General features: G+C 46.2%; 1 pseudogene; it reads left to right on the top strand.

Annotated features, from left to right (window-relative positions):
- The first annotated feature begins 1,745 nt into the window (after positions 1-1,745).
- On the top strand, positions 1,746-4,252 carry LOC136484020 (uncharacterized; annotated as a pseudogene).
- The last annotated feature ends 8,706 nt before the right edge of the window (positions 4,253-12,958 follow it).

Below are 12,958 nucleotides of genomic sequence, written 5' to 3'. Positions count from 1 at the left end.
TGTGTCTCATACATATTCCCAGAGCGCCTGCGTCGTCGACTTGTCCTGCAGCTTGCGCAATCCAGCTACCTTCCTCGTCCGCCTACTCACCCATCCATACCCTAGCCGCACCGTCATGGTTTCCTTGCAAACCAACTTCACCCAGTCACTACTGTTGATGACGCTGCGACGGCAACCCTATCCCAGTCCTCCCTGCCCTGGCGCTGGCGTTAACGACGTCCATGGCCGGTCTGTATGCGTCTCCTAGAGACCTCCTTCGTACATGTGATTTCTAGTTTGATCTCCCTGTTTCTCTCAATTCTACCTAATGAATTTCTCTTTCTGCACAATGCCACATCAGGATTGGGCGAATCTAGTCCAGGACATAGTCAGGGAGATCAGTGAGAAGCTGCTTGTCATCGATGCGACAGAGTACATCCGTCTTAGAGCGGTCTGCAAGCTGTAGAGAAGCAGCTCCACTGCTAATTGTCCAACCTGGGAACCGTGTTTCTTTCCAAGTAACTCGGTGATGCTTCGCAAGAACGGGGACGACTACGATGAGGCACCAGCAGATCCAGCCGCGCCGCGTCACCGCCACATCATGAACATGCATACGGGCACCATGCTCTAGATCCAGCTATCGTCGTTTAGGAGTACGGTGATTTCCTCGCCGATGCCGAGGGCTCTTGATTTTCTACTGTGTGTGCACCTCTTCAACCCCTGACCACCGCCATGGCCGTCCTCCTAGGTTTCTCCGGGGCGCCGGGCCTAGATGGAGCATCGTCGACAGGAGGAATGCGCCAGAGGGAGATCCCGTTATTGTTCCTAACGTGGTGCTTGTCATGGTCTCATGACTCTCGCAGCCCAGGCATAGCACCATGATTCCGTGTGCCAAGCCTGGCGCTGGTCACTGCAGAACAGTCCATGCTGGCGTTGTGGAGGTGGAGGATGGTCGCGTGCATCACGAGGAGAAACCAGATCTGGTGGGAATGGGAGTGGTGGGAGAGGGAGTGGGACTGGGACTGGGAGTGGGAGAGGGGCAGTGTTGAATAGAAGAAAATGAGATTGAAAATTAAATAGACTGAAGTAAATATAGATGACAATGCATCTTCAGTCCCATCTGAAAAATGAATTTGGAGACAATGAAATATTTTCTTCGAACTCATTTGAGACAATGAGACTGAAATGAAAGAGACCAAAGAAAATATAGAAGACAACATGGTCCGACAGTTGCCTCTAAGACAATTCTTCAAACTCAGTATATATTTATTAGAAGACAATGAGACTGAAGAAAATAAAAATTTGTTTGCCCTTTTGATATCCATAAAATTTAAAATTCCCCTTCGATATGATATATTTATAGAATCATTAAGTTTCAAATGCTCTGCATTTATAAAACTCATTATTGTTTGTGCCCTTGCTGCACTTGGCAATCCGACAGTTGGAACTCCGGAAGAAGGGTTAAAGGGAGATCGATGCCACACAAACTGCAGGCAAACAAGGAGACGATATTTAGGGAAGCTTCAATGAACAAAAAATAAATACAATTATGAAGCCTAACATTAATAGAGGAAAGATTCATCATGAGGAGCCAGTTCGAACAAAAAATACAAAGGGAATCTCCAAGCATGCGATAAAGATGCTTTTGATGTGCAAGAGCATGAATAAGGTCATAGAAGCAATAATCAATGGAAACAACGTGCAAAAAATGAAATTGAGCAGCCAACCCATGGTAGTGTGTGTGTGTGTGTGTTGACTACACGAGCATGGCGTGTGAGGAGGCCGGGGGACAGCGGGATCAGGAGGCGCACGGATCTAAACTTGTATCTCATCCTCCCTCTAATGCCGCCGCCTTGAGTCTAGCTCGACACAGTGATGACTTCCCCGATGTTGATGCCCAACCCGACCGGTGCTGCGCCTTTTGCTCCAAGAACGGACGAGGAATCGCTCGCCCCGGCGTGGCGGCGGCCTATTCGCCGTCGAATGTTATCTCCACCCAGGAGGTGCACCCAATGGTTGATCCAGTAGTTTATTCCTAGCTCAACGGCACTAGTGTTGGTGGTGAAGAGGACACCGATACTCCTAAGCCGCCGGTGGCAGTGAATGATCCTCGTGTCTCTAGGCTGCAGCTTCTGGTAGCTGCCACTGGGTTGGAAGGGGATGATCTTCCGGTAGCAAGGTCTGTGCGCCCTAGTCCAGTAGCGAGAAGAATCACCCCCAAAATCAGCAGCTGTTGATTATTAAAAAAAGAATTAATTATTCTGAGAGTAGTTTAGTGTTTTCCCTCTTTCTAATGGAGCTTATCCAACCAAGGGAATTCCAAAATAGGGGTGTGGCGGTTTATAGCGAGAAGATCGATCAGGGGCTAGGGGCGGATTCAAAATCTTGTTCATCCTTGTGCTGAATTCCCCTCCCATTAAATCCTGCCTTCAGTTACCATATGCTTCCATCTACATTGTGCTGGCTTTGCTTGTCTCTTCCAAGCTTATAGCTATACTTCAGTTTCTACTGGTTGAAACCACTGAAGAATTTCCCATAGTTTTTCGAACCAAAAGTCAGCCTAGATAGTTCCACAAAAACTGAGAGAAAATCGTGACACCCCCCCCCCCCCCCGGGCCCCCGAAGCGAAGACACAACCAGGATGATCCGAGTGCCATTGTGAGCTGCATTGGAGTAGATTGATGTGGATGGCGGTGTGTTTCCTTGAGGCCGTGCCATTGTTGAAGGGTTTCACACCCGAGCAGGTAGATGGCCCAAGGCCTTCTTTATTTTAATTCGTTAGCAAACATTTGAGCCCAACAGGCAGCCCAGTATGCAAGCCTTTATTCAGCAAGTTTAGTGTCAGTCACACAATCTTGATGCATAGTGTAGTTTTCTATGTCTTCCGATCTGATATATGTTTTTGCACAGTACAAGGCTAAAACAGAGAGAAGGATAATGTGTTTACCATCTTTCTAATTTCTTTCAGTCTTTGCAGTGTTGAGTCCGTCCAGTTTGGTTTACTGTGTGCCACAAACTGACGAAAGGATTCCCTTCATCACACATCATATAAATGTGGCAACAAGCTGATTATGTTACTACTGCCGTCCCTACTTCATTTACCCTACAGTATGTTACCATGCCATCAAGCCTTTTTCCATTCATGTTCCAGACCCGGTTGATCTCAGAAGAGATAGAAAAATTATTGTTTGTGCCCTTGCTGCTCCTGGCAATCCGACAGTTAAGCCTAATACAATTATCAAGCCTAATATTATTAGAGGAAAGATTCATCATGAGGAGCCAGTTCGAATAAAAATTAGAAAGGGAATCTCCAAAGAGCATGAATCAAGATCACAGAAGCAATAATCAATGGAAAGAACATGCAAAAAATTAAAAGTGAGCAGCCAACCCCAAGGTAATGTGTGTGTGTGCTGTGTGTGTGTAGGTGTGTGTGTGTGTTTTGAATGTCCTATTAGTGTTGTTCTAGGGATTTGCGTTACTTCTATTACAAATGTGTGTGTGTGTGTTCTAAGGATTTGCCACTGGGTTGGACTGGGATGATCTTCCAGTGGCAAGGTCTGTACTCCCTACTTCCCTAGTCGGGTAGCTGCTGCTAATGGAATGAAGATGGTCAACACAAGCATACTTGGGCGGTCCACTCAAGGGGCTGCTGCAACTGCAATTGAAGCAGGAGCTCCCGAGCTCCGCTTTCTGAGGGAGATACAGATTAGCCAGCAGCACAACATTGTGATGACAGGATCAGCAAACCACAGTCATGGTGCAGCTAGCACGGATGCAGATAGTCTGGTCTGGGCAATACAACACACTCATAGTTCTTTTGAACAAGCAACAAGGGGGCAAAATCCGGATGGCGACGACAACAAGGTGTGTGGCAGCAGTGCTGCTAAGAAGTATGGCTCCTGTGACTGCAACTACAGCTTTGAGGGTAATATCTGTCTTGACATGGCTAAACAGCCCGTGGTTACACCTTGCGTGCACCTCTTCTGCTGGCCATGCTTGCACCAGTGGCTCCATGCACCGTCACCCTTCTCTGAGTGCCCTGTCTGCAAGGGAGAGGTGCTGGAAGCGAATGTCACTCCGATATATGAAACAGGCGGTGAAGAAGGGTTTTCCACCGCCAACCCTGACTTGCCACCCCAGGCCGCGAGCAAACAGAAGGGACAGCCTGAGCCAACAGCTGCAAATGGCAGACACAAGAGGAATTGCAGCAGTGGTGAGGGAGTTGATACAAAACCAGGGTGTAGTGAGGGGCCTCCCAATCCTGGAATTCTGAAAGCCCCTGCATTGTGAAACAACAGCAGCAAAAAGTAGGTTCTAAGGTTGTTGGAGAGAGTGTAAAGCAGCAGCAGCCGCCCGAATGCCCTAAAAATGCTTTTGCTGCTGCTCTAGAGAAGCAATCAAACAAGCAGGATGTGTCATCTGTCTGGACTAAGGCCAACCATATATAAGTTCTGTATACATGTTGTATGGGTTGTACTCTTTTTCTTGCAATTGGAATTCTTGATTTTAAACTTAAATACTTCTGTATTATTTCATTAAATATGAGAATGTGTCTCCCAGTTTCTTCATGAGGAGAACCAGATCCGGTGAGAATGGGAGTGGTGGGAGAGGGAGTGGGAGAGGGGCAGTGTTGAATAGAAGACAACGAGATCAAAATTAAATAGACTCGGAAGTAAATATAGATGACAATGCATGTTGAGTCTCATTTGAAAAATAAAATTGAAGACAATGAAATATTTTATTCGAACTCATTTGAGATTATAAGACTGAACTGAAAGAGACCCAAGAAAATATAGAAGACAATGCGTCTTCGATATCATTTGAAAAGGAAAAAGGAAAATATAGAAAACAACATGGTCCGACAGCTGGCTCTATGACAATTCTTGAAACACATTATATATTTAGAAGACAACGAGACTGAAAAAAAGAAAATTTTAGTGCCCTTTCAATACAAATAAAATTTAAAATTCTGCTTCTAAATGATATATTTATAGAACCATTAAGTTTCAAATGCTCTGCATTTATAAAATATATTATATGTTTACCATCTATCAAATTTATTTCAATTTTGCAGTGTTGAGTCCATCAAGTTTGGTTTATTGCGTGCCCCAAACTGACGGAAGGATTCACTTCAAGACACATCATATAAATGCAGCAACAAGCTGATTATGTTACTACTGCTGTCCCTACTTCATTTACCCCTACAGTACGTTAACATGCCATCAAGCCTTTTTCCATTCATGTTCCAGACCCGGTTGATCTCAGAGGACATTGAAAAATTATTGTTTACGTCCCGGGCATGATTTTTGGTGATTTTCTTGATCTAAGCAGACCAATATTCTTTGAATGTCACTAGTGTCGTCTGACCTTATCCTTAGGGCATTTGGATGGCCATACCTTGTGAGGCTTATGTTTTGAGAAGGATGACTGACGATGGCTTTGGGTTGAGCATGGAGGTAATCATGTTAGGGAAGTGATGGCTGATGGGGTCGAAGTGGGGGCGACTAGCAGAAGCAAGGTAAGGTTGCCAGCAGCCACAGTTGAGAACCTACAGAGAAATTGTGTGTGTGTGTGTGGTTGGGGGAGGGGGGGGGGGGGGGGGGGGGGGGGCAGTGTGTGGGTGGCTCACCGGAGTTGGTTTCAGAGAAAAGGTGGGGGAGGGGTTACAACCATACGTTTTCACATGTTGTATGGGTTTTACAATACTTTACCCGTCACTTTCATTCATGCTACTTTTTCTTTGAATTAGAATTCTTGATTTTAAACTTAAATGCTTCTGTATTATTTCATTACATATGAGAATGTGTCTCCCAGTTTCTTCATGAAGAGAAACCAGATCTGGTGGCAATGGAAGTGGTGGGAGATGGAGTGGGACTGGGAGTGGGATAGGGGCAGTGTTGAATAGAAGACAATGAGATAAAAAATCAAATCGATTGAAGTAAATATATATGACAATGCGTCTTCGGTCTCATATGAAAATGAAAACAATTAGAATTCTTGATTTTGCACAGTACAAGGCTAAAACCGTATAGCAACTCCAACTCTATGCATATGAACGTCCACATTAGAGTGTGTTATTCTTACTCTATCTTTTGATAAATCTCAAAAAATTGGAACAATATAGGGCACAGTGGTGTGGGATCCAGTTCTTTTCGTATCTCTGCATAGTTACTACAGGGCAATCCAGCTCCCTTCCTCGTCCACCTACTCAACCATCCAAACCCTAGCAGCGCCGTCATGGCTTTCCTTGCAAACCAACTTCACCAAGTTGCTGCCGTCGATGACGCTGCGGCAGTCAACCCTCTACAGTGTGATGGCGTTGCTTAGAGCTATACTTCAGTTTCTACTGGATGAAACCACTGAAGAATGGCCCATAGTTTTCAACTGGCTTTGAATCAAAAGTCAGCCTATATTGTTCCAAAAAACCTGAGAGAAAACTGTGACCCCCCTCCCCGGGCTCCGAAGTGAAGACACAACCAGGATGATGTGAGACCATTTGCGAGCCGCGTTGGAGAAGATTGAAGTGGATGGCCGTGTGTTTCCGTGAGGCCTTGCTGTAGTTGAAGGGTTTCATAACCTAGTATCTGGAGGTAGATGGACCTAGGCCTCCTTTATTTTAATTCAGTAGGGAACAGGTGAGCCCAACAGGCAGCCCAGTACGCAAGCCTGTACTCAGCAAGTTTAGTGTCAATCACACAATCTTGATGCACAGTGTAGCTTTCTAGTTTTCCTATCTGATATATGTTTTTGCACAGTACTACAAGGCTAAAACTGTATAGCAACTCCAACTCTATCCATATGCACGTGCACATTAGAGTGTGTTATTCTGAGTCTATCGTTCGATACATCTCATAAAATTGGAACAATATAGGGCATAGTGGTGTGGGATCCAGTTCTTTTCATATCTCTACATAGTTGCTATAGGGAAATCCAGCAGCCTTCCTCGTCCACCTACTCAACCATCCAAACCCTAGCAGCGCCGTCATGGCTTTCCTTGCAAACCAACTTCACCAAGTCGCTGCAGTAGGCAAGCCTGTCCCAGTCCTCCCTGTCCCTGGCGCCAGCATTGATGTCGTCTGTCGCGGGGTCAAAACCGCGGCAAGCATTGCTGTTCGTGGTAGTATTAGAGTGCTTGTCTCTGGTGGCTCAGGTGTACTCTAGAACTCAAGAATCACAGAAGGGATGCAACGGTTTATCCTGGTTCAGGCAATCAATGCCCTACGTCCAGTAGTTGATGATCCTTATACTTAAGAGCACCCAAAATCTGTAAGGGAGAAAGGGAAAGATTTTGTAGGGGATCGCTCGGTGCTAATCCTAGGTTCGCCTCGCTGCCGGTGGAGCCTTCCCCTCATCGGAGAGGAGGAAGACGACGGGTGCGGTGGAGGAGCTCTTAGTGCCCCTCTCTAGGTTGCTCTGCTCTTGGTGCAGAACCTGAGCGAAACAATGAGGACTCGATTGATCTGTTTGGAATAGTCCTTCCCCTCTTAGGATCTATCCTTCCCCTTGTATCTCAAGGTAGATTACATGGCATCTTGGGGGGGGGGGGTTGAGCCTATGGTCTATATGCGCCGGAGTCCTGGAGGGTCTTGCAGCGGCGTCGTGTGGACTGTGGCGATGTCGTGTAGCCAAAGAAGCTCTGGGCGTTGTTCGGCTACTCTGTTCTGACGCGCTATGTGTCAGGTTGTGTCGGTTTCGATCGGTCTCCACCAGGTGCACCTTTTGGAGGCTTCTTGGTGGCGAAGGATGCCGGCTTGAGGGCCTAATGGGAGGGCCTAGAAGCCCTCGAGCCCCTGAAGCCAATGGAGGAGTTTGTCTTCTTGCGTCACGCCCCATGCGTGACTCTATCAGAGGAGTGGTTGATAGAGCCATGCTCGCAGGGCAGCGACGAGGATCCTCCCGAGCCTCGGTAGCTCGGGGCGCACCTTCTCATGCATGGGCGTTGACTGGCGCCGAAGGCTAGGAAGGAGCCAAGGATCAGCCCCTGGCTTTCGTCGATCGGGAGCTTGAGGCTCGGGAGAGTCCTTGAGCCCCGAGCAGAGGTGGCGATCCTAGAGGGGTCGGTCGGGGGGTCTCTCGGATGGGAACCTTTGATCCCAAGGCTTAACATACCCCTATGTTAGGATCTCGTCAACGTCCATGGCGGGTCTCCACGAGTCTCCCAGACACCTCCTTTGTACATTTGATTTCTATTTCGATCTCTACATTTCTCCTGATTTTATGAGACAAATTTCTATGTCTGCATGATTCCACATTAGGTTGGAGCCAGAGCAGAGGATCTATGCGAATCAAGTATAGGACACTGTCAGGGAGATCAGTGAGAAGCTGCTCGCCATCAATGCGATGGAGTACATCCTCTTCAGAGCGGTCTACGAGCCGTGGAGACTGCTAATCGTCTAACCTGGGAACCATGTTTCTTTCCTAAGAAGTGGGAGATGCTTAACAACCATGAGAACGACGACGACGAGGGACCTGCAGACCTGGCGGTGCCCCATTGCCACCACTTCGTGAATGTGCACAACGACGCCATGCTCTGGATCGAGCAAATGTCAGTTGAGGAGTACGATGATTTCCTCGCCGACGCCGAGGGGCTCAAGTTTTCTATTGTGAGCGCACCGAAACGGTGCGCCTCTTCAACACCCTAACCACCGCCATTGCTGTCCTTGTAGGTTTCTCTAGGGACTGGAGGGAGAGCCAGAGCTCACTGCTGCCAGGATCGTCACCGACAGGAGGAATGTGCTAGCACCATGATTCTGTGTGCCATGCCTAGAGATGGCCTCTGGGTAACCGTCGATGCTGGCGTTGTGCGGTTGGAGGACGGTGGCGTGCATCAAGAGGATAAACAATATCTGGTGGGAATGGGATTGGTGGAAAAGGGAATGGGAGTGGGACTGGGAGTGGGAGAGGGGCAGTGGTCAATAGAAGACAATGAGATTGAAAAATGTTCCATTCATGTTGTAGAATCAGTTGATCTCTGAGGAGATAGAAAAATTATTCTTTGCGACCTTGCTGCTCCTGGCAATCCAACAGTTATGAAGCCTAATACAATTATCAAGCCTAATATTATTACAGGAAAATTCATCACAAGAAGCCAGATTGAATAAGGTTACCGAAGCAATAATCAATGGAAACAACGTGCAAAAAATGAAAGTGAGCAGCCAACCCCAAGGTAGTGTGTGTGTGTGTTTTGTGTGTGTGTCTGTGTGTTTTGAATGTCCTATTAGTGTTGAGCTTGGTATTTGCGTTACTTCTATTACAAATGTGTCTGTGTTCTACGGATTTGCCACTTCTCTCTCGCTCTTGCTCTCCGATGTCCGATCCATTTCTCTCTTGCTCTCGCTCTCGCTAGCTGCAGTGCTGCCTGCCATGGACTCCGACTCTGACACGTCCGACGAATTCTCCCCAGAGTTCTTCCGTATTGTTCGCCACCGCACAAGCCCAAGCAAGAAGCCACGACCAGACACAGATCAGGAAGGTACCGATGCCGTGTACGTGCCCACCCCCACCAAGGCCGCGCTGTCGCTGGACCCACCTTCTAGTCCTATGTATGACGATGCCCAGAGACAGCCGGGACCAGGCACAGATCAGGAAGGTGCCGATGCCTGGGACGTGCCCATGGCCATGGAGAGGAGGAGGTCGCAGGACCCTCCTGCTAGGTCTAAATCTGGTGCTCGCTGGAGGCAGTCAACCACAGACAAGGGGCATCTAGCACAGATGCGGATAGTCTTGTCCGAGCAATCCAACGCACTCATAGCTCTTTTGAATAAGCAGCGTGGGGGCAAAATCCGAATGGCGACAATAACAAGGTGTGTGGAAGCTGTTCGACTAAGAAGGATGGCTCCTGTGACTGCAACTCCAGCTTTGAGTGTAATATCTATCCTGACCTGGCTAAACCGCCCATGGTTACACCATGTGGCCACCTCTTTTGCTGGCCATGCTTGCTCCTGTGGCTCCATGCACAGTCACCCTTCTATGAGGGCCCTGTCTGCAAGGTCGAGGTACTGATGGAAGCGAACGTCACTCCGATATATGGAAGAGGTGGTGAAGAAGGGGATTCCACCACCAACCCTGACTTGCCACCCGCCAGGCCGGAGGCAACAAATGGCGGACACAAGAAGGCAGTTGATACAAAACTAGGGTGTAGTGAGAGGCCTCCCAATCCTAGCAGTGCATGTTACGCTGTGTCCCCTCCTAGTCCGTCCAATACAGGAGCTGGCTCCTCTAACAGTGCATGTTACACTGCGTTAATTAGAACAAAGTGCTGCAACTTCTTAGTTACCAATTTCCATCCTTATTTTCTTGATATAAATATCATTTGTTTCGCTAAACTAAAGCTTCAATAAGAATGGCTCTGAGAGTAAAGAAGTTTAGCGTCAATACATAATACATTTACCTTTGCTGATATATCCTCAACAGCATTTAATAATGTGTGTGGAACATAAATAGATTTAAAAAAAAGAGATTGCAAAAGCACAGATCAAATGTTCCCAAAAAAAGCACACATCAATTTTGAGGATTCACTCTGTCCGTTCGTGAACCTATGACATTTTGGACGATGGTGTATTACTGTTGAATATATAAAGTATATAACTCAGTACTGTTGTATGCATGAAAGTGATAGTAATTTTCGTAGAAAATATTTTCTCAACAAATTTACTAAGACTGGTTTTTTCATTTGAGCAATTCAAATAGGTTTTAGTAGTCAAGAGTTACTGATAATATTATGATACATGTATTTATATGGAGGCACGGATTCAATACACCGCATGATGTTAATGATATGATCAGCTTTGCCATACCATAATCTTATTCCGTCCTCTGCCACTAGCAGTAATAGGCATGATTGCACCATTCTGTAGACATTTTTGGTGTGTCTTTGGTGGATTATCTTCCATATGTATACAAATTTGAGAAACAACATGCCATTTCGATGTGCATGTGTTAGTTTAATACTCTGCTAGTAATGCTTAAAAAAATCAAAATTTTGCTGTCAGATTGAGGTATCTATACTTGTACATAGAGAATGGAATTTCTTTCATCTGTAGCCCCAATGGGAGAACCAATTAAAAGATGAAAACAATTAACAAATGCACCAATGGGACAACCAATTAAACAATGAAAAGTAAACTTCTTTTATCTGGAGCAACTAACGAAAACATTTTGTATATATTACATACCATGCCATGTCCTGGCATTTAACATCACAGTTTGCGCAGTGTTCACACAATGAGAGTGTATATATTACACATCATGGCTGTTCCCCGTTAGTTCCTACAGGTGTACTGAGTCTGTAGACGCCTCACCCTTAGCTTCTTTCCTTTGTCGGCATTACGTTGGGAGTGTACCCCATGTCTATGTGGTCGCGCTGTCGAGTATGCTGGCGAGTATGGAGACAGTATTGTCAGGTTTTTCCTGGGCCCTGCAATCAAATAGATGTATAATGTAAAGCAAAGCAGTACCACGGTTAGCACCGAGAGGGTTACTTAAGTTTGAATAGTACCAACTCTGTGTCTCCTTGTGATTGAGTGAGACTTTGTGGTGTGCACCGTATATGGGACAACGTATATGGGACAACCCAATCTCGTGCTGACTTCACGATGTGTCTGATCCTTAACCTCTGAGCTGGAGCTTTCCTACTAAAAGTTGACCATGTAGCTCTATATAGGGTCTCACTATGGCCGCATCCCTTGCCTTGTCATGTCATCGTAGACATCTACAATGTCATCACCATCATCGGAGGAATCCTCGACTTTCTTGTCCGTGTATGGTGGCCTGATGTAGATCCTCATAGAGGAGTTCAGCGGCAAAATAAGGTATCGATAAACCAATTTGATTGTGTGCTGCCCCCATCTCCTTGATCCCTATGCTTCCTGTCTTCCTAAAGCTGAAGAGGCTGAGTGGGGGTGACGCGCCAATCCTTCTTAGCGTAGAGCCTCCTCCGATCATACCTACATGGCATCAAACAATGACACTTATTAACAAGTGTTGTAATTTAACAAACAAAGATGTTTTTAACAAACAAATATGTAATTTCACACACTTATGCTAAGCTTGGCTAGTTGAAAACTCAATAGGAGGATATGATTGCTGCTTATTGCCAAATTGCATATGCACTCAACATGGCAGGTGTGCCTCAACAATGTGGAAGACGACCACGTAGCACCTGCAGAGCCTGTTGCCACGCTCGGTCATGTCACTCAAGCCGTATTCCTCCAACACACCCGGTGCTGAATGCCCCACACAACCTATATATATTCAGAAGTTAGTTCATTTGCATTTAATGAACAAAACTCGATGCCACATGAGATGTTCTGACCTGGTGCTGCATGATCACATCTAGGAGATCGATGTACAACCTGTAGCGCATGTCTGGGTTCCCCAACCAACTTGTTGTCTTTCCAAATATACAGGCGTAAAGGAGTTAGTGTCTTGGTGCGGCCAATGCTGCAAAATAGGAGTTTATGTAGTGCCCATTTTTTATGTCGTCCCAGTTTCGAAATATAGGGCCTTTTTGCTAGAGATTGATCACCGGAAAAGTGAATCTAGATCTGGGATTCACCATGGATCAGCTCGACCGTGGATCTACCAGAGAACTATTTGGCTACACAGCAACTCTAGATCCACGAAACTGAGGTTTTTGTGGGAATATAGGTTAAATGAAGACTAGTCTTCCATATTCAGCTGCAGCCACACCTGTGTAACATGCTTTCATCCAAGGAGGAGGTCATTCGAGTTTGAACACTGGAGTTTGGACTCCCAACAACGGCATGGTGACAACTACTGTCTACAGTCCGTAGCTTAAAGACCAAATAACCTCTCCTGGCAGACCAACAGAAAGTTGTGGCTTGTGCAGCAAACACTATCTAACCAGATTTAGTAGGTTCAAATAGATAGATAGATAGACATATTTTTATTTTCACAACCAAATAATGCAGGAAGAGCAATTTGTTAAGCCTAAATCTGACTGCATTATTCTGATGCC

This window comes from Miscanthus floridulus, chromosome 9 (assembly GCF_019320115.1).
Source record: "Miscanthus floridulus cultivar M001 chromosome 9, ASM1932011v1, whole genome shotgun sequence".
Classification (NCBI taxonomy): domain Eukaryota; kingdom Viridiplantae; phylum Streptophyta; class Magnoliopsida; order Poales; family Poaceae; genus Miscanthus; species Miscanthus floridulus.
This window is presented reverse-complemented; position numbering and strand designations above follow the sequence as displayed.